This window comes from Symphalangus syndactylus, chromosome 15 (genome assembly GCF_028878055.3).
Source record: "Symphalangus syndactylus isolate Jambi chromosome 15, NHGRI_mSymSyn1-v2.1_pri, whole genome shotgun sequence".
In the NCBI taxonomy this organism is placed as follows: domain Eukaryota; kingdom Metazoa; phylum Chordata; class Mammalia; order Primates; family Hylobatidae; genus Symphalangus; species Symphalangus syndactylus.
In genome coordinates, this window is record NC_072437.2 from 16998629 (window position 1) to 17021378 (window position 22750).

A 22750-nucleotide genomic window follows, 5' to 3' on the forward strand; every position below is an offset into this window, starting at 1 on the left:
TAATTGCATCACAATGTTTTATTCTTTTTTAAATGAAAAATCTCAGGAGATATTTCTATTATTTTGAAGATCTTGAGTAATTAACTAAATTTATTTTGATTTCCATCTTCTTTGCCTCATTTTTGTGTTTGTGTTCCTTTGTCATGTATATACCATAGTAAATATTTTTTGGAATAAGGAGATATATATATATATATATATATATATATATACACACACAGACACAAATATGCACACATACATACATGCACACATATATCCAAATATATACCCAGATATGCATATGAATATATAATATACTTTATTTATATATTATATATATATATATAAAAAATATATGACTCCTTCCTCTAACAACCCCCTCTAACCAAGTTATTAACCTTCCTTTTTTTTTGGACAATCTCTTAAGCTAAAAAAATAAATCTATAATAATGCAATTCCCCCCAGTGGAAACGACAGGGGAGAGATTAGTGAGTAGGCTGAAAGATATCCAAGTGACACTTAAATTACAGGTTAGCAGTTACCTATAGCATCTAACCACTGGACCATTCCTATGTACATACAACTTATAAAATCAATTTCAGTCCAGATTTCAAACAGAAAATCAGAGCTGAGCCTCCTGACTTTCATTCTCTTTTTGATTGATCTTTGGTCATCATTAAGCTATTTAATAGCGTTCCTTTTCCATAATGCTTCCTCCTGTATTTCTCCTTACAGACAAGAAAAAACAGCCAGAAAGTCTCCTAAATATCAGAAAATAATTTATTTCATATCATCGCTTGAGCCTGAGAGGCGGAGGTCACAGTGAGCCAAGATTATGCCACTGCACTCCAGCCTGGGCAGCAGAGCTAGACTCGGTCTCATCAATCAATCAATCAATTTCCCCAAGATCACACAGCCAGACCAATCATTCTGGCCCTGAGCCCACCTGACAAAGACTAACATTTCAGCTCTGCTGTGCACTACCTGTGTCTCTCTAGGTGAGTTATATAATTTCTCTAGGGTTGAGTTTCCTGAGCTATAAAATGGAATAATATGAAACTACCTGATATTAAAAAAACACTTACATAGTTGCTTAATATTTATTGGTAAGTGCTAAACCCTACTTATTTTTACTGTTATTCCCATTTTAGTTATAGTTTTGTTGCTGTTATAAGTAATGTCAGTTTTTTTACTTAGAAATGTAAGTTAAGGCTGAAATAGGGGTTTAGCATAAACATTACAATACCAATGCCTGGTATCATTCATGCAAAAGTGGATACTAGTGTCTATAAAATACCTGAGGACAACAGCCAGCTTTATACTTCTTTGTGGTGGGTAATTGAACACAGTAAATGCTTACTAGATGCTGAGTGAACTAAGGGGTTCACTCATACTCTCCACCCCTATCAACGCATACTGGAATGTTCATGGATTGTTATGGGACCTAGTGCCATAACGTAGTAATAGTGCCTATGCCTCAGCACTCAATGCAGTATGAGACTAGAGAGCAGTACTATGGTTATAAAAGGCAACACGGAGGAATGGGGAATTCAGCCTCCTCCCTCAGCTACCCAAGGCATCCACTATGGGGAAACTCTCAAAATCCTTAATACTTACAGGGAAGTTCAGACAAATATCACTGCAAAGTGGTTTTGCTCTTTCTTCCTGTAGGGCTTTCATCTGTAAGAACCCTTTGCTGATAGGATTAAGCCCTACAGGAAGAGTCATTCTGAAGACAAAATTGCCAGCTTCATTCCCTGAGGATCTGAGATTTCACTGCAGCGTGCTCACTCTGTTTCCTGTATTTCTAGCTATGTGTTGCAAACTGGTCTCTCACTTTTGTAAACCCTATTCTTGGTTGAGATTTTTTAAATAAAAACTTTAAGAGAATAAAATGCAAACACTTTTAAAATTCGTATGTAATGTATCTCTAGATTTAAAAAAAAAAAGGAATAGTAAAGGCAAATCCTAGAAAAACAATTTGAATCACAAAATGATAATGTTTCCTTGACAAATACAGTAAAAGGAAATCTGAGTCCAGTGACTTTGTCATAGACTAAATTATTTTAAAGAAATCCAGTTTTGGTCTCTAAATATGTAGTCCTCTAGAATAATTTCCAGGAGCACTGAAATAGTCAAAAGAAAGAAGGCAGTTAGTTAAATGTCATGAGACACAGTACAGAAAAGCAATGTTATTGCAACTATAATCATTTGCTAACATCTTGAACTTGTAACAGCTACCTTAAACATATGCTTCCTCACCATCATGGCATGTTCAATATCTTTGCACACTTGGAAGCATAAAACACTAATTTCTATGAGCCTGTTATTACAGGAGCCGAGGAATAGAGAAGATTGGTGAGGTGGTAACTTAAAAGCCATTCAGAAAGATGATGGCTAAAGGTGGTATGATGTCAGGCTAAGAAGTTATACTAAGCATAGGACATTAACACTTTAAGGAATTGTGTGTGTCCATTAGAAAACAAACAAAAAAAACTCTTGCTGAATTTTAGCCCTTTTTTCTTAAAAATGCACTACTATTACTTATAATAGTTTGAGATAGATTTTTTAAATGCATATGCTACTTCTAGGAATGAGATTGATTCCTTTAGGCCACTCTATTACCCGACATAGGAAACTTTTTATAAAAGAGTGTTTTACATGATTCCCAATTATTTTTTATTTTTATTTTTTATTTTTTTGGTTTGTAGAAAAATCCCCCTCAATTTTTTGGCACAATGCATTTCATTCATTTAGTTAGTCAATCAGTCATTATTTCAAGAAATGTTTCTATGTGTTTGTGTGTGTGTGTGTGTTATGTGTTGGGTTAATAATGGTTAGCAATATGGGACACAGCTCTCCACTCATTGATTTTTCATTGTAATGAGCAAAATGAGTATTTATAACATAATTAAATGCATATTTGTAATATAAAAATATAATTTTATATAACATAAAAATTATAATATCATATACCAACTGTGATAATTGCTACAAATAAAAAGGATGTGTCTTTGTTAATGTCTAAAAGGTAGAGACAGTAGGGATTTTTATTTAGACATGGATAGAGACTATTATAATAGTCAATGACAGCCTCATTGCAGACTAGATCACAAGAATAATGGGAAATTGCCACCTCATTTAGAATCTGAAATCTAAAGCTGGATGAAACATTTCCTTGTAATAAACAAACAAGTAAAAAAAAAAAAAAAAAAAAACAGTTCCGTTTGTTTTGTAAAATCTCTTAGAAAATGCAGACTTGTGCTCTCTACATATTTATCCTCTGAACAATACTGAGAAATCAGAACCTGATTATTATAAGCTGAAACTGCAATTTATCAAAATAATGGGAAATCTAAAACATATCTTAAAAATATCTAATAAAATTTTTCCATTAAATCCAGACTCATTTTTAAGCGAAGACTAGAGGCACGTTCCAAATTTCATGTTTTGCTTATCCCAACTTAGTCCTCCCTACTGAAAATCATAAAACAGCAGAGAAATAAAGTAAAAAAATATAAAACATCATTCTAATAACTTCACTTATTTCAGACAACATCTCTGCTTATCAGTGGGGTGATTGGGTGATTAGGTGATAAAAGAAACCCTTTTCGTTTTTCTTAATGGATATCACCAATGAAGATATACATTCCTAAATGACCATTGTAAATGCCTGTTCTACAATTACAAGCCAGACAGAATATGCAGAAAACAACCCCTTACTCCTGAAATCACTTTCATGATATGACACATTTCAGTACCTGGATTTATGGAGCTGTTCAAATTCCCATAGTAATCATGGGATAATGAATCCCTTTGGTCGGATAGCCACAGGCTCTAAAATGGATTATTTGTTTTAGAAGAAAAAAAAATGAGTAGACACAAACACTATATTAATGGCTAGCTTAATGCACTTTTTGTTTTTCTTTCCCTTTATGAAAATGTTCTGATTGTATCTATGTAAAAACTCATAGTTTTTATTCCAGAAGATAAAACTCACAATATAATGGCACACTTGCATCTCTGCCAAGGAATTTTCAGTTGTTGAAAAAAAATATATGAGCTTTGTATTAAAAGTCTTTATTATGTATTTCCTAAAACTAAAATGCATTTATTTTACCCTGAAATGCACATGGTAAGCATAATTCATTTTCTTCCACCACTTATACATAGCAGGATTCATAAGGAACAAGGTGGCAAATGAGGCCCCTTCATAACTTCCTGGAAGCTCGCACTCTCGACTGCAAACTCATCACTGACTACTTTATTTATTTACTTATTTATACGATTTTAGTCTTATCTGGATCACTTATCCAAAAATATCAGCTCATTCTGGCACACTATGGAATTTTCTGTTATTTGGAAATAGCACAGACCAAAATTCTGCCATACAGAACACTGCTAAGCTGTAAAGCTGGATGGAACAGTTAAATTTGCTAACTGCTTTTACTGTATATATAGTAAGAGTAACAAACACTTATGTCGTGTTTATGATGTGCCAGGCATGTAATAATTCATTTAAACCTTACTGCAACAATAAGATGGTAGTTTTCCCATCCCCATTTTACAGATGAAAGAACTGAAGCCTAGAGATGCTAATAAATCACCAGAGTCCCAGAGCTGGTGGTGACAAGGCTAGAAGGAACACCAGAAGCAGAGGGCCTCTGTGAGAACTCATTTCAGGCTGTCATAGAGCGACCACAAACAAACAGCTTCTGCCAGCAATTTTTGTCTTGCTTTATTCATTTAATTTTCAGTTTTATTTGGGATAACTCTGATTAGAAAATTTCAGAGGAGAAATAAAGTGTTTTCTTTCTCTCTTTCTCTGTCCAGGGCCTATTTTTATCATACACATAGTACTATAGAATTACACTTTTGAAAAGTGGCTGAGGACCCCAAATGCCCCTAAGAAACTACAGTGGTTTGAATCTTGCTTTATTGCAAACTGTCTTAATTTTTAAAACTCCTTTACACCCTACAAACAGAATGTGAGCACCATTTCAAAACAGTGATTTAAACAGATGCAACTATATGAAGATTTTAACATAGCCATGGTCAGGATATATTTTATCCTGAAGCCTACACACAGCCAACCCAGTCGTGACTATACTTTTCTTTCTATTTGTTCGATTCATAGCAACCTATTTATTACCCCATCTCTGCTTGCTGTACCTAAGGTTGATCTGTTTGCTTCTTTTGTTTTGTAACAGCCAAGAGCTCTGCTGCATTGCAGGCAATTCGTTTCTGGGATACCCTTAGAGAATTTCTTTGCTGCCCTGTTTGCAGTCACCCTGTACATCCCATAATAGAGCTCTACCATCTAGACTGTGCACATTTCCAGCTCGGCAAAAATGGAATTACATGAGATATAGCTTCAAAGTTGTATTCATTCAATGTTACAAATGGTTCTTGGCTGACATTGATGAAACTCCTCAAGTGCCTGATGGGATGTAGGTGACAAAGATAAATCTTAGGCATGTGCACGGGCAGGTGTTTGTGTGAGTCCAGAAAAAATGAGTCAGTTTAAAACTTTAGCATTATAGGTCACCTCTAGATGAACATTTATTACATTTATTTCAATTGTTATCAGCCTTTAATTCTTGTCCCTTTAAATAATAACAGTTATCTATATGGCATATTTTATTAACAAAATGCCAATTGCTGTAAGAATGTAGGAACATGTTTACTTATTAAACAAGAGCTCATGTAGAACCTTTTAAAGCATCTGTTCTGTAAGGGCTACTTCTCTGTGATCTTACAGAATCTTGGCATAAATGTTTTGTAATTTTAAATGTGTTGTAATAACTAAACCACTTATCAGTTTCCCTCACTAGATCATAAGCTCGAAATGACAAAACAAATGAACAGATAAATAAGTAAATGAATAAATAAACACATGTATTCTCCACTTCATCCCATTTATTCTGGAGCTTAAGAAAAAGCAAATTATTCTCAGCTATCATTGTTAATACGATCATTAGTTATTATTCCTTTCCCCTACCCAGCCTCTACTCAATGGCAGGACTTGTTGTTACCACTCAGTTTTTGTTTTGTTTTTTTTTTTTTTTTTTTTAATAAAACATGTCATGACCTCTTCATTACACTACTGAAATCCAAGCCTTCTTCACTTGGACCCTAACTCCACTTTTTCACCCTCCTTCGAAGCTTGGCTTTTCTAAAAACACCAGCAATCCTTTTTTTCCAAAATACAAATCTAATCATGTCACACTTCTCCATGGAGTTCATCAGTTGCTCGCAGATGGCACACAGGGACCTTCCCCGGCTGACACACGCTTCAGTCTAGCCTCATCTGCTACTTTCGCACTCGTGATTTCAAAAGCAGAGTCCTCCCCCTCCCATGGGCCGTGGCTCTTGGTCCTGTGCCTTTCCCATCACGCTTTCTTCCTCTAGGTCTTAACGTGCTCCCCAGCTTTCAGATGCCGCTCACGATTCCTCCTCCAGAGGTCCCTCCACGCATCTTGGAATCATCCTTCAGAGGAGGCTAATGGTGCCCTCATCCTATCACACCTAGGACCTTAGCACTCCTTCTGCCTGTTTCCATTTGCTGTATACATTTCCATTGCTAGTTCCATTTCTCTGATAAAACCGTTAGCCTCTTGAGAAAAACATAAAATATTCATTGTTTTTATTCCCTTCACTCGACCAGGTGCCTGACTCACGGGAAACACAGATGAATGGAGTTTGACCTCAGCGGAATTTTCAGGAAGGAGTTGTTCTATCCCTGTTCAACCAGATTAAAAATCAGTTTCTCCAGGACAATGCTTCTCAGCATTCAATCTTGTAAAAAAGTGTTAACAATTTTGTTAATTTTTTTAAAATTATAATCAAAATAATCCCTCATTTTGAATTTGCCCAGTTGCACTAAACAACAAACTGAATGGAGGGCATTTAAGCCACCTTCCATCATGAGGGGGTCACTGAATTTTCCTGGAAGTTGTACAGGTAATAATTTCCTAACAAATCTGACTATATAATTGGGCTGTCTTTGCCTCAGAAGGAAAAAAATCAATTAAATCACATTTCCAATTTTTTTTTTGCAGTGGATATTTGTTTCCACACATGTTTAAAATTAAACATATTTATTACCTTATAGCTCAACTTATTAATAGTACAAAACGCAAAATCTCCAAAAACAGAAAATTGGTAGCCAGTCCAGAGTTCTCTTTCCATTTTTGGTCGGCAAAATCTACACCCGTACCAAGGAGGAAAGTTCATATGAATGTTCCTACTAATGAGGACAGACCTGCTCCTTCTCAAATCTTGCCTTAGTCACAAAAGATTGGATCGAAATAAAAATTACACTGCACTTTGATCAGAGTTGCAATGGTAAAACATCAGCCAGAACGTATCCAAAAGCAGGCTTTCCTCACAGATACGAGAGAAAATTGGATTAGAATCCAGCCGCCTTTTGCATGTTAGAGGCAATAAGTGTATATTGTATAAAAATCATCAGCATAACAAATAGATTATAATCACGCACCAAATGAACATTTAAATCTATCTTAAGATAGTGGATTGAAATGAGTCACTGATTATCAAAAAAGATGGTGGGTCTGAAACATAAAACAAGAAAACAACATGAAGAGCCATTTATTCAATCTGACCTAGATATAAAAGGGGACACCATAATAACCACTGAATAACGACCGAGATCGTGCTTTTGTGATAAGTCACTGAGATCTGAAATGAAAAACTGAATTATTACTAAATAAAAGGATTTGGTTTCATTGTTGAATTTATTCACATATTTCAGAAAATTTATTTTGTGGTTATATTTGAAGGTCAAAGAATAAAACTGAAGTATCTTGCCTATTTCAAAGATCCCCCTAGGAGCTGGGGAGGTAGGTATCTTCTAGGTTTTGAAGTTTAGCTCTCTTCTTCAGGCTTATAAGAGAGTAGCCATTCCCAGGAAGTAGAGAGAGCCAGAGGGCACACCTGGAACAGGAAAGGCAGAGTAGTGTCCCAAGTACTGCCACGCCCCCCACAGCCAGCCTACTGCAGACTTCCCTAATCCACCCAGCGCTCGCCCTGGGGATTTGCCCTGTGAACTCTGCCTTCTTTTCCCTCGACTACCTAGGGTGCCCCACCAGCCAGCTTTCTCTGCCTCCTGACACTATCATGACTGCTTCATTTCTCTCTCTCCCTTCCAGTTCTATAGTTTTATGTTCACTAACTCTGAAAATGAACTATTATTATTTCCTATCTAATATCTAGAACAGAGCCCTGATGTTTTGCACTTCGTTTCTGTTGTGGGAACAGCTTAAAGATGAATCAGATCCTATGAATTGTCTCATTTCGATTGACAACCCACGATGCACTGTTCTCTTATATATCACATAATGTAGCACGATATGCAATATATAGTACATATAATCCTACCTCATCAACCACCAGCTGGCTTTATTGTTTGCTTATTAATTCTTGTTTTCCGCATTTTATTTTAGGGTCATTGACATTTTTCTGATTATATCAACTGCAATGCACATTATTATAAATTCAACTACTAAGACACATTACATGGAAACAGATTTTTTTAAAACAAAACACCGGAAACACATCACAGTCTGCATTATCACTATCATTATCTGTGCTTAAAATTGGAATGTCATGAATGAATATGCAGTTATGTGTAACTCTGAACAACTGGCATTGCACATAAGAATGGTTCTAGATCTCAAGCTGCCCTTTTCTAAGAATTTCCTTTTTCTCATTGTCTAAGAAACTTATTAGAGGCTTGAAAATGTCTTATTTCATCAGCTTATATTTTTTCCATATTATCGTAGTGCAAATATAACTATAAATGCCTATTCACAGGCAGTTCTCTTCTCCTAAATAAAAGATTAATAAAGAAGAAAAGATTGAAAATACAATGTTCAGATGTATGCTTGCTTGTCAATGACATCAAATAGTTCTGGCTAAAGTCATTTTCCTTTCCACCTATTCACTTAATTAGAAAGAAAATCTTTTCCAAATAAACAATTTTGAAAGTTACTTGATATGTCTTCGCCATTGTCCACGTAATATAAGGAATGTCTTCATCATAGCTTGGCCTCTTCTACAGATGGTTAGTTGAAATCATTGATTTAAATCTAAAACCAGAAGAAAGCTCTGTATCCACTGACATTTTCAATGGAGCCCCTATGATAGAAATACTTTATAGTTACACTGCAATTATTAAATATCTACTTAAGTCTTGTTCATAGAGTGACAATCCAAGAATAAAGGGGGAAAATTAAGAAGCCTTAAGGAATGTAAAATTTTAAAATTCACCTAAGCTTCTAAGTTCTATTCTGTTCTCAGCACTCAATGAGATTTCTACTTGATTATATTGCTAAAGGTACATGGAATCACAGTTTGGACTACCATTCAAAGTTTCCTTTTTTTTTTTTTTTTTTTTAACTATCTTGACTCAGAGGTATGTACTATCTCATTAACGTGACATTAGCAAACCTCTTTTTGAATACTCACCTTTTGAACAACACATACAAAAAAGTCAGCAGTTATTAGTTTGCTCTCCTTTTTTTGCAATCCCACAGCACATTCTGTAACCTGGATTACAGCATTTAGCCTTCTGTACTACAGTCACGTAAGTATGTGTGTCACTAAAATAGGGGCTCCTTAATGTCAGGGAATCTTTCTGTTTACAGCATTAACTAAGAGTCTCACACACTGCAGGTGTCTGATAAATATTTATTGAATAAGTAAATGTACTTCAAAAATGAAAATACATTTTCCTTACAAGAATTCTGCAATTTCTCCCTGACCAGTTGATTTACATAAGCCCTCTCTGAAGTAGTTCTCTGAATGGCCTTGGGCCAACTCAGTTCTTTGCCTATTTCTCTCTCATAGTTCTCCAGAATAACTGTAGCATGTGCTGGGAACACAGCACCCTGAGATAGCAGGAGCTGGCCGGAAAAGCCTGGGTTCTGCCCTGATACCCCCTAGAATAGGATGTTCTTTAACACTTTAGCTCAGTGAGTCCTGTGATCCCCAGGTATGTAACCCGGAGCAGGCTGCCCTTCAGAGTCCCTTGTCTGTGGTACAAGTGGGGCACACAAAGTTGAGGCTTCAAGACTCCTGGGCAGATTTCTGAGCTTTTGGGGACCTGTTGCCAGTGGAATCTAGGCTTCTACTGTCCCTTGCTACCTACCTGTAAGTAATAAAACCCGCTTCATGTAATGTGTTATGTTAAAGCACTTTTGCTCTCAGTGGACTCAAACAAGTTGGTAAGTAGTACACAGTGAACCTGCTTCACATCCTGCATTCAAGATCTGTAAATATCATTGAAACATCAATATTATGTTTCAGATTTATGAGCATGCAATATTCTAACTGTAAAGAATATAATCCATACATCTAGTGAAACAAATAAGAACTTAATTAAAGAAGTGCTTACTTTGGGTAAAAAACAAAACGTCTGTCAAAATGCCTTTTAAATTTTTTGTTTAAAGTCCACGCTTAAACAAAGTTTCTAATCTCTATTAAGAAGGGACATCGGCCTGGCGCAGTGGCTCAAGCCTGTAATCCCAGCACATTGGGAGGCCGAGGCGGGCGGATCACGAGGTCAGGAGATCGAGACCATCCTGGCTAACATGGTGAAACCCCATCTCTACTAAAAATACAAAAAATTAGCCGGGCGTGTTGGCAGGCACCTGTAGTCCCAGCTACTCGGGAGGCTGAGGCAGGAGAATGGCGTGAACCCGGGAGGCGGAGCTTGCAGTGAGCCGAGATTGCACCACTGCACTCCAGCCTGGAGGACAGAGAAAGACTCCATCTCAAAAAAAAAAAAAAAAAAAAAAAAAAAGAAGGGACATCATTATGCATTGATTGATTAACACAATTATGGACATGTTCTGTTTTATCAAATATATTTTATTAAACAATCAACTTCAATTTTTTCTTCCATAGCTAAGTTATAGATGACGCCATTCTGAAACATCTTTAAAAGCCATCTTTTCTAACTCCAAAATAGTCATTACTATTCACTCTTGGTCATCGTCCTTGAAATAGTACTCTGTGGATCAGTACTGAACAGCCAGGTAACAGCTACAAGCTCCAAACCACCTGTAAACATCAGTTTATCTTATACCTATAACAAGTCACTTAATATCCCAAAGGCCCACACAGATAAGTGAAGCCTCAATCATATAAGTGTTGTAAGAGGAGGGAATTTAGATTTTTCATTATTTCACTATTTTATGTTTTATTTATAATAAGTTAATATTCCTTAGATTTTTTGCTTAAGTTTTGAGACTATATTACTGTCTTTTCTCAATTCTTTCCAAATCTTAAGTTTCTTATTTTTAAAAAATATTACTGGCCAGATGCAGTGGCTCACACCTGTATCCCAGCACTTTGGGAGGCCAAGACAGGCGGATCACTTGAGGTCAGGAGTTCAAGACCAGCCTGGGTAAAATGGCAAAACTCCGTCTCTACAAAAAACACAAAAATTAGCCAGGTGTAGTGGCACACACCTGTAGTCCCAGCTACTGGGGAGGCTGAGGCATGAGAATCACTTGAACCCAAGAGAGTGAGGTTTCAGTGAACTAAGATCACGTCACTGTACTCCAGCCTGAGCGACAGAGTGAGACTCTGTCTCAAAGAAAAAATAAAATTACCAGTAAATAATCATCTTCCATAAGAAAGAGTTTTGCACTGAAGGGGGAATAAATTCTGTATCAAAATTAAGTCTGCTAAGCTCAGAGAAAGTGCTCAACAAATGCGAAGTGAAAGTAGTAAATGCCTACTATTTCATCTGCTCTAAACAGCACTCATTTCTTCTCGGCCATATAATTTTCCCCATCTTTAACCATGAGTTTGGATTGGGAGTTGTCTTCTTTCTCAAATTTTCTCATTCCCGGCCACGGGGACTAGTCTAGGGATGGGCTACTGGCCAGTCTGGTCTTATAATAGAACCCATTCCCGGGTAAGAATTGATTGGTTCAGGAATATGCACTCAATTCAGTCCCAGCCAATCAACCCTTCTCTGTGACTTTTGAATTTAGAAACAAAAATTAGGAGTTCCATTCTATCTGGTGATAACATTGGGAAATGTCAGGCATTTCTGCTTCTATTCACCACAGAAGAGGCTAAATCTGAGAAAAGCCATCATGCAGAAAGAAGCCAAATGAGAGCCAGAGATTGAATCCTCAGGGTGCTCATGACCCTGTTGTCACCGGAGGCTGAGGCTCTGCTACGCGTTTTTAATTCTTCTAGCCAACACTTCCCCAAAAAATATTTGCCTAAGTTAATTCAAGTTTGATTTCCAGCCAATCCACTGACTAATTCACTCACTGATGACAGTAATAATGCATACAGGTATCTAACCACACTTTTTCCTCTGGTTTATTAGACACGTTCTACCCTCATTTTATTAATCATGTATAACTTCTCATTTTTCTGACACATATGTTTAACTTACTCTCAAAAAACCTTACATTTTCATCCATCACTAAAACACAACAACTAAAACACTACTCCCTGTTTAAGATTTTCTAAATCCAACTAAAAAACAACAAGAAAAGGCTAACTTTCTTCATTATAGAGCTCTAGGCACAATTTCTCCAGATTCTTTTCTTTGTAAGAGTTCCACAGTAATACACACTTGAGTAATTTATGTTACAGCAAATATGTATAAATCTTTTCTAGTCCTTTATTTTCTACTGGAAGAGTGAATTTACGAGCAATGATCTCACAGTCTTCTAGAAACTGTAACTCTGACAGCAATGGCTCTGACAGTAGTCCACTATTTGTGCAATGTTTATTGTACTTTTCCTCTAAAATGTCATCCTCTCACAAGCAAACATTTTTTCATGAGCCAAAAGATATGGAAAAGAGACACTGTATTTTGTTACTAGGAAACTGAAAGATTATTGATCATAGGCAAAATCAAAGCTTTTCTCTACCTAGGTATATTTCCCCACATAGCCTTCATTTAAAGTCCTATAGTCAAGCTTCCAGTGATTCAAAATAAATTCTTTCAGCATCTGTGGAACTTGGAGAACCTTACTTGATATTTAGCTGCCATGTTGCCTATTAATCCAGTACTAGAGTAAATAGTGAGAAGACACTAGTCAATTTGGCCTCCTTCCTGAGCAAGCTTCTCTGCTAGGCAACATGTCTGGATCTTTTGATTTCTATTCATGCTCAAGAATTTAAAGAAGGTAAGGAAAGATCCTGTTTCCAGAGGAATCTAAAGCTATTTGTACTTAAGTTACCCATCCTTAGTGCATTTCCAAATAGGAAAAACATGCAATTCAAAGGGTCTTACAGCTGCAAAAAATCATGCAATTAAAGTATGAAAATAAAAGTCTAAACTGCAGGCTATTGAAGTCTTCAACGTAATGGCACCTGAGCCTACAAGCAGTGATTGTTGAAATATATGTGGTACACTCTTGGTAATTACACACCTTAGAACACGTTTTCATTTTCTTTCCATTGGTGTTTTTAAAGAATATGCCAGTAAACCACTGCTGCCTAAAAAGTTTTCAGCTCAAAAACCCATGTATCCCATTACTGCTTCAAATTTCCCATCTCAGTGTACCTGTGTACATCAGACCAAAGTATACGCGACAGTTCAGCTAAATTCCAAATAGAACTGAAAATAGATTTTATTCGCCAACTGTCGTGTGTGTGTGTGTGTGTGTGTGTAGGTATCTCAGCTTGGAAAAAAAAAGTCTATTATTTGTGAAAATCATTTCTTTTGGTCTCCAAACAGCACAGTTAAAATTAAACAGCCATCACAAGAAAGTGTCATCACAGGTAACTTCATACTACTGTTTGGGCTTCCAGACTCTTCAAGTGTGCACTGAACAGATGGAGAATGTTAGAGACCTTTCAGACTAGCATTGAAGGCAAACTCTCCAGCAATTTATCATGATTTGGGGATTCTCAATGACCTTTTAAGGCTTTGCAGAGGAACCTGCTAAATTATGTTTACCAACCTATGGATTCTTTCAAAAAAATACACGTTTTTAATCCAAAACATGCTTCAGCAGTTAAAAGGATAATATCAGTCGCATGAAGATTATGCTGTTTTGTTATTGTTGTTCTTTTATTCTAATTTGTTTTACCTTGTTTTAACAATGACCTCCCTTCATGTGAGAGGGACCGAATGATAGAACTGCCCGTGACACTTCTGGAGAACAATTGTATATTTCCTTCCAATTAATGCTTTGACCTGTTAAATTCCACCATAAAACCATGTGCAAAATTTCAAATCCTCTCCCCTGCTGCTTAGTGGATGAGAATGTTCCCTGCACTAGCTGAAATCTTCATTACTTCTAAATTATGCAGGCTGGGGCCAGGGTGGGCTGCCAGGCTGGGGAGGAATTGTTGGCTCCTAATTATCAGTGGCTGCAATTTGCCCCTGCTACATTTTCAGAGTTACACTCGAGGTCCCCATCTTTGCTTCAGGTAGAAAATGTATTCAGTTCTCTTTTTCATAGGAAAAATCAAGAAAACAATTACATAGTCTGTATTTAAACTTTGAAATGGCTCAGTTCTCTTCTCGTGTAGAATAAAAAGTGATAGAGTATTGAAGTTTGACTTGGAGAACGGTGTCTAAATCAAATAATCTATTGTTTTAGTTTTGTGCAATATCACTTTAAATATGACATAAGATTTCCGGGGGCTGTTTTCACTCATGTGGATCCAAGAATGTTTTGTGACTCTTCATCTATAAACTGCAGTCTATCTGACCTGCAAAAGTCCTTATTCCTGGTTGCAAAACAGGGAGACACCACGACATAGGCTTAATTTTGCTGTCATGAAAAGGGACCGTAGCTGGATGGCTTGATCATACAGGATCAAGGGTAGATATAGTTCTCCTGGATAAACATATGCAATCTATGCACATTTTCACAAAATGTTTCCAAAGATCATAGCAGTCATTAATGAGAGTGTATTTTTTTCTTAGAAAGTCACCTTTGAACATCGTTTCCTTGAAAATATTCCATTATACATTAAAGAAAAAATTGTTTTATTGCCTTTGTTGAAGGCTTAGGAGGCAAAGATTTATGTTGAGCTGATAATTTTTGTATTTTCATCTGTGTTCTTAGAAAAGGGAAAAGCTAAGTGCAAGCCCAAAAATAAAGTATTTAATTCTACTCACTTCCGGTGTCCTGGGTAATGAATGCATCTGATGGCTCAGGTTTCAGGCCAAGCCCAGAGAAAAAGTGTGTTGTTGCAGGGTGTAGGGGTAGGGGAGTATTCACTTATTCCTGTACATAGTTGATTAGAAAAACATACATCAACTTCGATTATTTACTTCAAGTTAATCTAATATCCAGGGTGATTTTAATTAGGATGATAGGTACATTTTGAAACTACAAAATAAAGCAACTCCACTTAACATATCAAACAGGTGGTAAAGATTACATTTTCTCATCTCTTCCTTCTATGCTCATGGGAGCTGTGGGTGTTTGAGTGACAGAATATCACCCAGCAGACTCCTTCTTCCTCACCCAGTGTAAATCCTTTTTGTTAACCCTGTAGTGGAAAACAGAGGGAAACAGCTTGTGTGGTCTGGACAGTCTTTCAACTCCTAGCACTCCCACAAGGACAAGTGATTGACTCTTTGGTCTTTGAAATTCTCCATGTATATTAGAGTAAGCAATGCAGCTCAGTCCCCGGAATCTCACTGTGGTTACGTGTGGAAGTTACAGAAATGAAAGTGGCATTCTAGTTAAAGAGACCATAAAAATAAGCAGGGAGCCTTGAAAGCTAGCACTGCCTTTCCCCATAACTAGTAGTTACCAAAAAATTTGAAATTTATGACAAATGAACAATCATCTCTTTAAAAGACCCAGCTGCACTTGAGAAGTAAAGATAATCTGATCTCAAAATGAGAAAAAATCTTAGAAAACTGGAAGCAGTTTGGTGAGCATATTTGGATCCTGGCCAGCAGAGGTGACCTGAAAGGGACAAGTGGGGAAAAAGAAGAGTTCCTGCTTCCTCCTTCAACCAGATAACTAATGGCACAGAGGAACAGAGGAAAACAGTGTAGACAAGAAGGTGCAGAGAACATTCCTGAAGCCAGGAGCAGGAGCTGCTCCTTGAGCATCTCTTGATAGGAAATATCAAGTCAGTGGTCTCAGTCAGAAAATGGCACAAAGGAACACCTAGAATGCTGAGTTCATGGGCATACCTGTCATTCTAGTGCCATTCAAGTGCATGGCCACACAAGGGCTGCCGAACCTTCATGCTCTAACCATTAGGTACTTCTCTAGCCTCATTTCTTTCCCCTCAGTGACTTCACTTTCCCTTGCAATTTCTAGAAAGGCCAAGCTCATGCCCATTTCATACCATAAGGTCCTGCCATTTCTTCCACTGGAGTGCTCATTCTTAAGCTATGCATGTGAGTTAGCGCCACAATTCATGTTTGTGCTCGTACATGAACTCTTCAGATGGATTTCCCCCAATTATTCTGTTGAAAAGCATCTGGGACTCCACCACTCTGACCTCCCTACCTGTCACAGGTTGCATAGTGGACCCTCAAAAGATGCGTCCATATCCAGGCATCCTTAATTAAGTATATTCGCAAAGATCCTTTTTCCAAATAAGGTAGACTCTTTCTTCCTCACCCGGGGTTCTTTTTGTTAACCCTGCAGTGTAAAACAGAGGGAAACAGCTTGTGTGGACTTATTTGGAAATAGGGTCCTCAAAAAATAATTATGTTGAAATGAGATCATCCCGGATCAACTAAGTGGGCCCTAAATTCAATGATAAATGTCCTTATAAGAGACAGGAGAAGAAATCTGTGCAAAGACTAGGCAAAGATTAGAGTTATGTAGTCACAAGCCAAGGACTGCCTGGAGCCACTAGATAGGGGAGGCTGCAAAAAAGAAGTCTCCCCTCCAGACTTCAGCTGGACCATGGCTCTCTTGACATCTTGATTTTTATATTTTTTCTAATTTTTAATTGACATATAATTGTACATATTTATAGAGTATGTTTTAATACATATGTATGTTGCATAATGATCTAATCAGGGTGGTGTTTCCATAATGTCATGCATTTATCATTTCTTTGAGGTGAGATTGTTTAAAAGCTTCCCTTCTAGCTAATTTGTAATAGATAATATTTGACTGTTAACCATAGTTACCCACTGTGATTATGGTTATAACAGAAAACCAAAATTATTCTTCCTACTAGGTAATTGTAACTTTATACCCATTAACCATCCCCTTCCCATTATCTCCTCCTCCCTCCCAGTCACAGTCTCTAGTAACCACTGTGCTACTCTCCACTTCCATGATATCAACCTTTTAAAAATTATTCCACGAATGAGATCATGTGCTATTTATCATTATGTGTCTGACTTATTTCACTTAACACGTCCTCCAGGTTCCCAGGTACATTCATGTTGTACAAACAATGGGATTTTGTTCTTTCTTATGGCTGAATAATATTCCATTGTGTGTCTATACCACATTGTCTGTATCCATTCATCTGCTGTTGGACACTTAGCTTGATTCCATATCTTGGCTATTGTGAACAGTGCTGCAATAAACACAGGAATGCCAATATCTCTTTGAGATTCTGATTTTTTCTTTTGGACATATACCCAGTAGTGGGATTGCTGGATCATACGGTAGTTCTATTGTGAATTTTTGACAAACCTCCATCTGCTTTCCAGAATGGCTACAGTCATTACCAGGAGTGTGTAAGTCTTCTCTTTTCTCCACATCCTTGCCAACACTTGTTTTCTTTTTGATAACAGCCACTCTGAGTGAGGTGGTATTTCATTGTGGTTTTGATTTGCATTTCCCTGATGAGTGACATTAAACATTTTTTCATATAGCTTTTGGCCATTTGTATTTCTTAAGAAATGTTTATTAAGCTCTTTTGCCTACTTATTTATTTGTATTTTTGCTGTTAAGTTCCTTCTATATTTTGGATATTATCCCCTTGTCAGATACACAGTTTGTAAATATTTTCTCTCATTCTGTAGGTTGTCTCTTGACTCTTAATAGTTTTCTCTCCTGTGCTAAAGCTTTTTTGTTTGATATAATCTTATTTGCCTGTTTTTGCTTTCATTGCCTGTGCTTTTGAGATGTTATTTTCAAAAAATTCTTGCCCAGTCCAATGTCATGAAGTGTTTCCCTTACATTTCCTTCTAGTAGTTTCATGTTTTACATTTAAATCTTAAATCTATTTTGAGTTGATTTTTGTAAACAGTGAGTTAGGGATCTAGTCTTACTCTTCTGCATTGTGGATATTCAATTTTCCAGCACCACTTATTGAGGAGACTGTCTTTTCCCCAGTGTGTATTCTTAAAATCTTTGTGGAAAATCAGTGGGTTGTAGGTGCATTAATTTTTGTTGACATCTTGATTTGGGACTCTGGGCCCCCAGAACTGTGAGAAAATAAATTTCTGTTTTAAGCCACCAAGTTTGTGGCAATCTGTTATAGCAGCCCTAGAAAACTAATGTACTCTCCCTTCCTTTCCTTTTCTTTCTAGCAATTACCACCATATATCATATATTGTTTATTTGCTCATTTGTCTCCTCCTCTAGAATGTGCTAGCAGAGAGTTTATCTATTTTGTTCACTGATGTTTCCCAGTGCCTAGAAGAATGTCTAGCATACAGTTAATAAGAATATGTTGAACTATGAATGAATGTGAGCTGCTCAGGTAACCTTCTGGATGTTTTGTTTAGGAGTGATCTTGTGGGTGGACTCTAGATTTTTTCACTTCACTGCATGCTCAGGGTGGTCTGAGAATATGCTGCTGCTAACACATTTATTAAGGCCTCCCTATTGCCATGTTATTACAGGAAATAATACGGGTCCTTCAGGAATAATCTCACTTTGAGATACTGCCATTCAAGAAATACCACTGTGATACAATATTCAAAACTTTTGAATTTGGCATGAAAAATTATACAGGCAAAAAGTGACTGGCCTCTAGGAAGAAGACACTCACTGTATTTATAAAAGAAATGCACTGCTTAAAATGTTCTAATTTAGTGTTATAATGTTGATTTGGGTATGGGCTTGTTTGATTCCTGGGCAGAACCAGCACACAGAAACTGAAGGACACTCTCACGATGGCTAATGCTGCAAGAGAGACACTGTCAAGGTTAACAAGTTTCCGTTCACTAGAACTGTAAAGACAGGAAGAGCAATGGGAAGGCTGAATCTGTCAGATGATAAGCAGAGAGACAGTGCAGCGTGCACAGAGGCATTCACTCATGTCACCACGGGCTGCTGAGAGAACACAAAAACCTGTCTTAGATATGGGAGTTGAAGGAGATGAGCAGGCCAGCAGGTGAGCAGGTTGGATTTTCCTTGGGCTATAGGCCCAACTCAGGCCCCACCCAGCATTACAGCATGGAAGAAACAATAAGGGGGAAAGCAGCTCGAACCATTTTAACTATACAGGAAACCGGACATGAGAACAGGAAGAAATAAATAAAAGCATAATAGCCCAAGGTGGAACGCATATTAAGTGTACGAGAAATAGATCCCTTTACTTTCAGAAGACAAGAACGACCCACTAGGGGACATGGGGATGGGATATAGATAAGAAGGAAGTCAATGCTTATGTTCATTAATGACAGGCATTTGACAGGCATGTTCTTGAGTAATTCTCATACTGACCTGTTTATTCTTATTTTAGAAGTCAGGATATTGAGATTCAGAGAAGTGTTTTTCTCAAAACCACAAGGAAAGACCTCTGTGACTCAAAGCCATGAATTTCCATTGCATCAAACTGCCTACCTGTACAAAATTACAAATGTGAATTGTTTATTCTTTGTAGTATGACTTGGCTCAATATCCTAAAATAATTCTGATCTTGTGACTAAGATACAAACAAAAAATTGCAAGCATCTCTCCTTCATGCATATAATGACAAATACATAGAAATGAATGATTATTCAAGATTTAGATGCCTTGGAAAGAACCAGAAAGGAAGCTATGATGTATTAGAGAAAATATCTGACCTAGAGCCAGGATTTCTGGATTCAAGCCTTAGCCCTAACTCTGATCAATTATGTGACTTTGAGTAAGACACTTAGGTACACAAAGATGTTGTTTCTTCAACAGGTTAAACATATTTAATAAGCCAGGCGTGGTGGCTCACTCCTGTAATCCCAGCACTTTGGGAGGCCGAGGCAGGTGGATCATGAAGTCAGGAGATCGAGATCATCCTGGCTAACACAGTGAAACCCCATCTCTACTAAAAATAAATTAGCAAGGCATGGCACACCCCTGTAGTCCCAGCTACTTGGGAGGCTGAGGCAGGAGAATCGCTTGAACCCGGAAGGCAGAGGTTGCAGTGAGCCAAGATCACGCCACTGCATTCTAGCTTTGGCAACAGAGTGAGACTCCATGTCAAAAAAAAAAAAAAATGTAATAACATACATTAGTAAAGCAACTAGCACCTATGGGTGTTCAGAATTCACTATAGGTATTACTGGTATTACCATTGTCTAAGAAAAGAGATGGTCCTCTTGCAATTGTGTGGTAAATGTGTGCACTTCAGGCTCATCAGTCTGGATAATAATGACTCTTGGAGAAAAAAGGAAGCACTCAGGAATGGGACAGCCAGTTGGGTTGCCAGGAAGATGGCTAAGGAGACTAGAAGCCAAGAACTGGTGAAGAGTTGAAGGTACAAATTTGTTATTGGTTCCTTAGGTCAACATAGCTAGGACGTGTTGTTTGAGACAACTGGAAGAACACATGGGATTTGATTTGATAGCTGTTACATTCATATACATCCTTCGTCTCTTATCAAAAAATTTGTGATGAACTGAGAAGTCCATTTTAGATTAAAAAATTTTTGAAACATGGGCCTACATGCCCACTGAAAAGGCAATATCTCTGAGTTTTTTAGGACTTGAAATATTTATAGTAAAACTCTTTAAATTTAATGATGTGAACAGAAATTAAACCATTAATCTGGCCTATAGCACACGAATTAAAAGTAAGCTTTATTGCTTATCTTAATGTAAACTTCTTCCTCATTTATAATTTCACTTATTGACACATCTTTTATAATACTCAAGTATCAAGGTCATTTTAATTGACTAAATTCTTTTTTTTTTTTTGGAGACGTAATCTCGCTCTGTTGCCCAGGCTGGAGTGCAGTGGCGCGATCTCAGCTCACTGCAAGCTCCGCCTCCGGGTTCACGCCATTCTCCTGCCTCAGCCTCCCGAGTAGATGGGACTACAGGCGCCCGCCTCTACAGCTGGCTAATTTTTTGTACTTTTAGTAGAGACGGGGTTTCTCCATGTTAGCCAGGATGGTCTCGATCTCCTGACCTCGTGATCCGCCCACCTCGGCCTTCCAAAGTGCTGAGATTACAGGCGTGAGCCACCACGACCGGCCTTAATTGACTAAATTCTCTAAGACCTCTGCAGATTTTTTTAGTTCAGCCCCACTATTTTCTCAGATAGTTAAAATTTATTCAACGATTTCAAATGTTCTGTAAAAGTTGAATGTGCCCAGATTGTTTTCTTATTTTAATCAAAGTAATATGCATACACGGTTAAAGAAAAACCAATAGAAGAGCCTGTAATGAACAGCAACGCTTTCCTTTTCTTTAACTTTTATATTAAGTTCAGGGGTACATGTGCAGGTTTGTTATACAGGCAAATTTGAGCAATACTTTCTTAACCCACTTCATTTAACCATTTCTTGCTCTGCTTCACTTCTGAGACTCAAAATCACTCTCAATGGATTTCGTATTTTTTGTTGGTATTTTCATAAATGTAAATAGTAGACCACTATTTCTACTTAGGCATTACCTACTGACACCAGAGCATAGAAGCTGTGAATTTAGCTCACTGATCACTGTTCACAATCATTTTTTTCTCTCTCTCCAGCTATTTGAAGCTATGTTACAATATTATATCTCTGATAACTCCATTTATAAAATCAAATAATATGCTTACACTCTATTTGCTGTTCCACCAATGGTGAGCACTATTGCTTGAGAGTTTAGCCTATAAGTAGGATCTTATTGACAGCTTTTACCTCCATCTTCCCAACTCCCCACTCCCATCTTCAGTTAACCATAAACTTTTACATTATCAAGATTAATAATATTTATGTCTTGAAATCATAATTTGTGAGCTCTGACTATAGATTAAGCACTAAAGTTAAAAATCGGTAATATGTATTTACACTTTCTAGTAAATATTGGTCCCTGTGGAGCCATGCTAGACAGACATCAACATATACCCTTCCCAAGTCAAAGGTCACGACACATCAATAATTCAAAAGCGAGTGTTCCCAGCTTAGAAGTCAGGGATTCATCAGGTATTCAATGAGTCCCAGATTTTACTTTTCACCCTATTTGGATGATGGCATTCTCATATTTTATGCTTCATTCATTCTTCCAGTACTGCTTTGTAATATTAATTTAAAGATTTGGGTTATACTTGACCTCTGTAAAATATTTTTTGTTATTTAATTTTCTCCTCGCCATTTTTTTCTGTTTTTTCTTTCTGGAACTCCTATGTATCAGACATTAGTCTTTTTATGTTGTTCCTCTACGCTTTCGATCTTTCCCTGATATTATGTGTTGCTTTGTATTTTCTGGAGTTTTTACTCAACTATAATCACTCATCTTTCATTTATTAATATTTATTTTTATTTCAGCAAGCATATTTTTAATTTTCAAGAGATGTTCTTTGTCCTTGATTGTTCATATTTCATAGCAGCCTGCATTTATCTTTTATATTTGACATTTCTTTGGTTTCTCTGAGAATAATTAAAGGCTTTATAAAATAATTAT

The 22750-nt window shown here is 37.0% G+C and overlaps 1 long non-coding RNA gene across 1 annotated transcript; it reads right to left on the reverse strand.

Annotated features, from left to right (window-relative positions):
• Positions 1-8895: 8895 nt before the first annotated feature.
• LOC129463549 (uncharacterized) lies at positions 8896-19660 on the reverse strand. Its single transcript, XR_010115908.1, has 3 exons — positions 19608-19660; positions 10154-10274; positions 8896-9092 (listed from the first exon to the last, which is right to left on the reverse strand). It is a non-coding gene; the product is annotated as an uncharacterized lncRNA (long non-coding RNA).
• Between the last annotated feature and the right edge of the window lie 3090 nt (positions 19661-22750).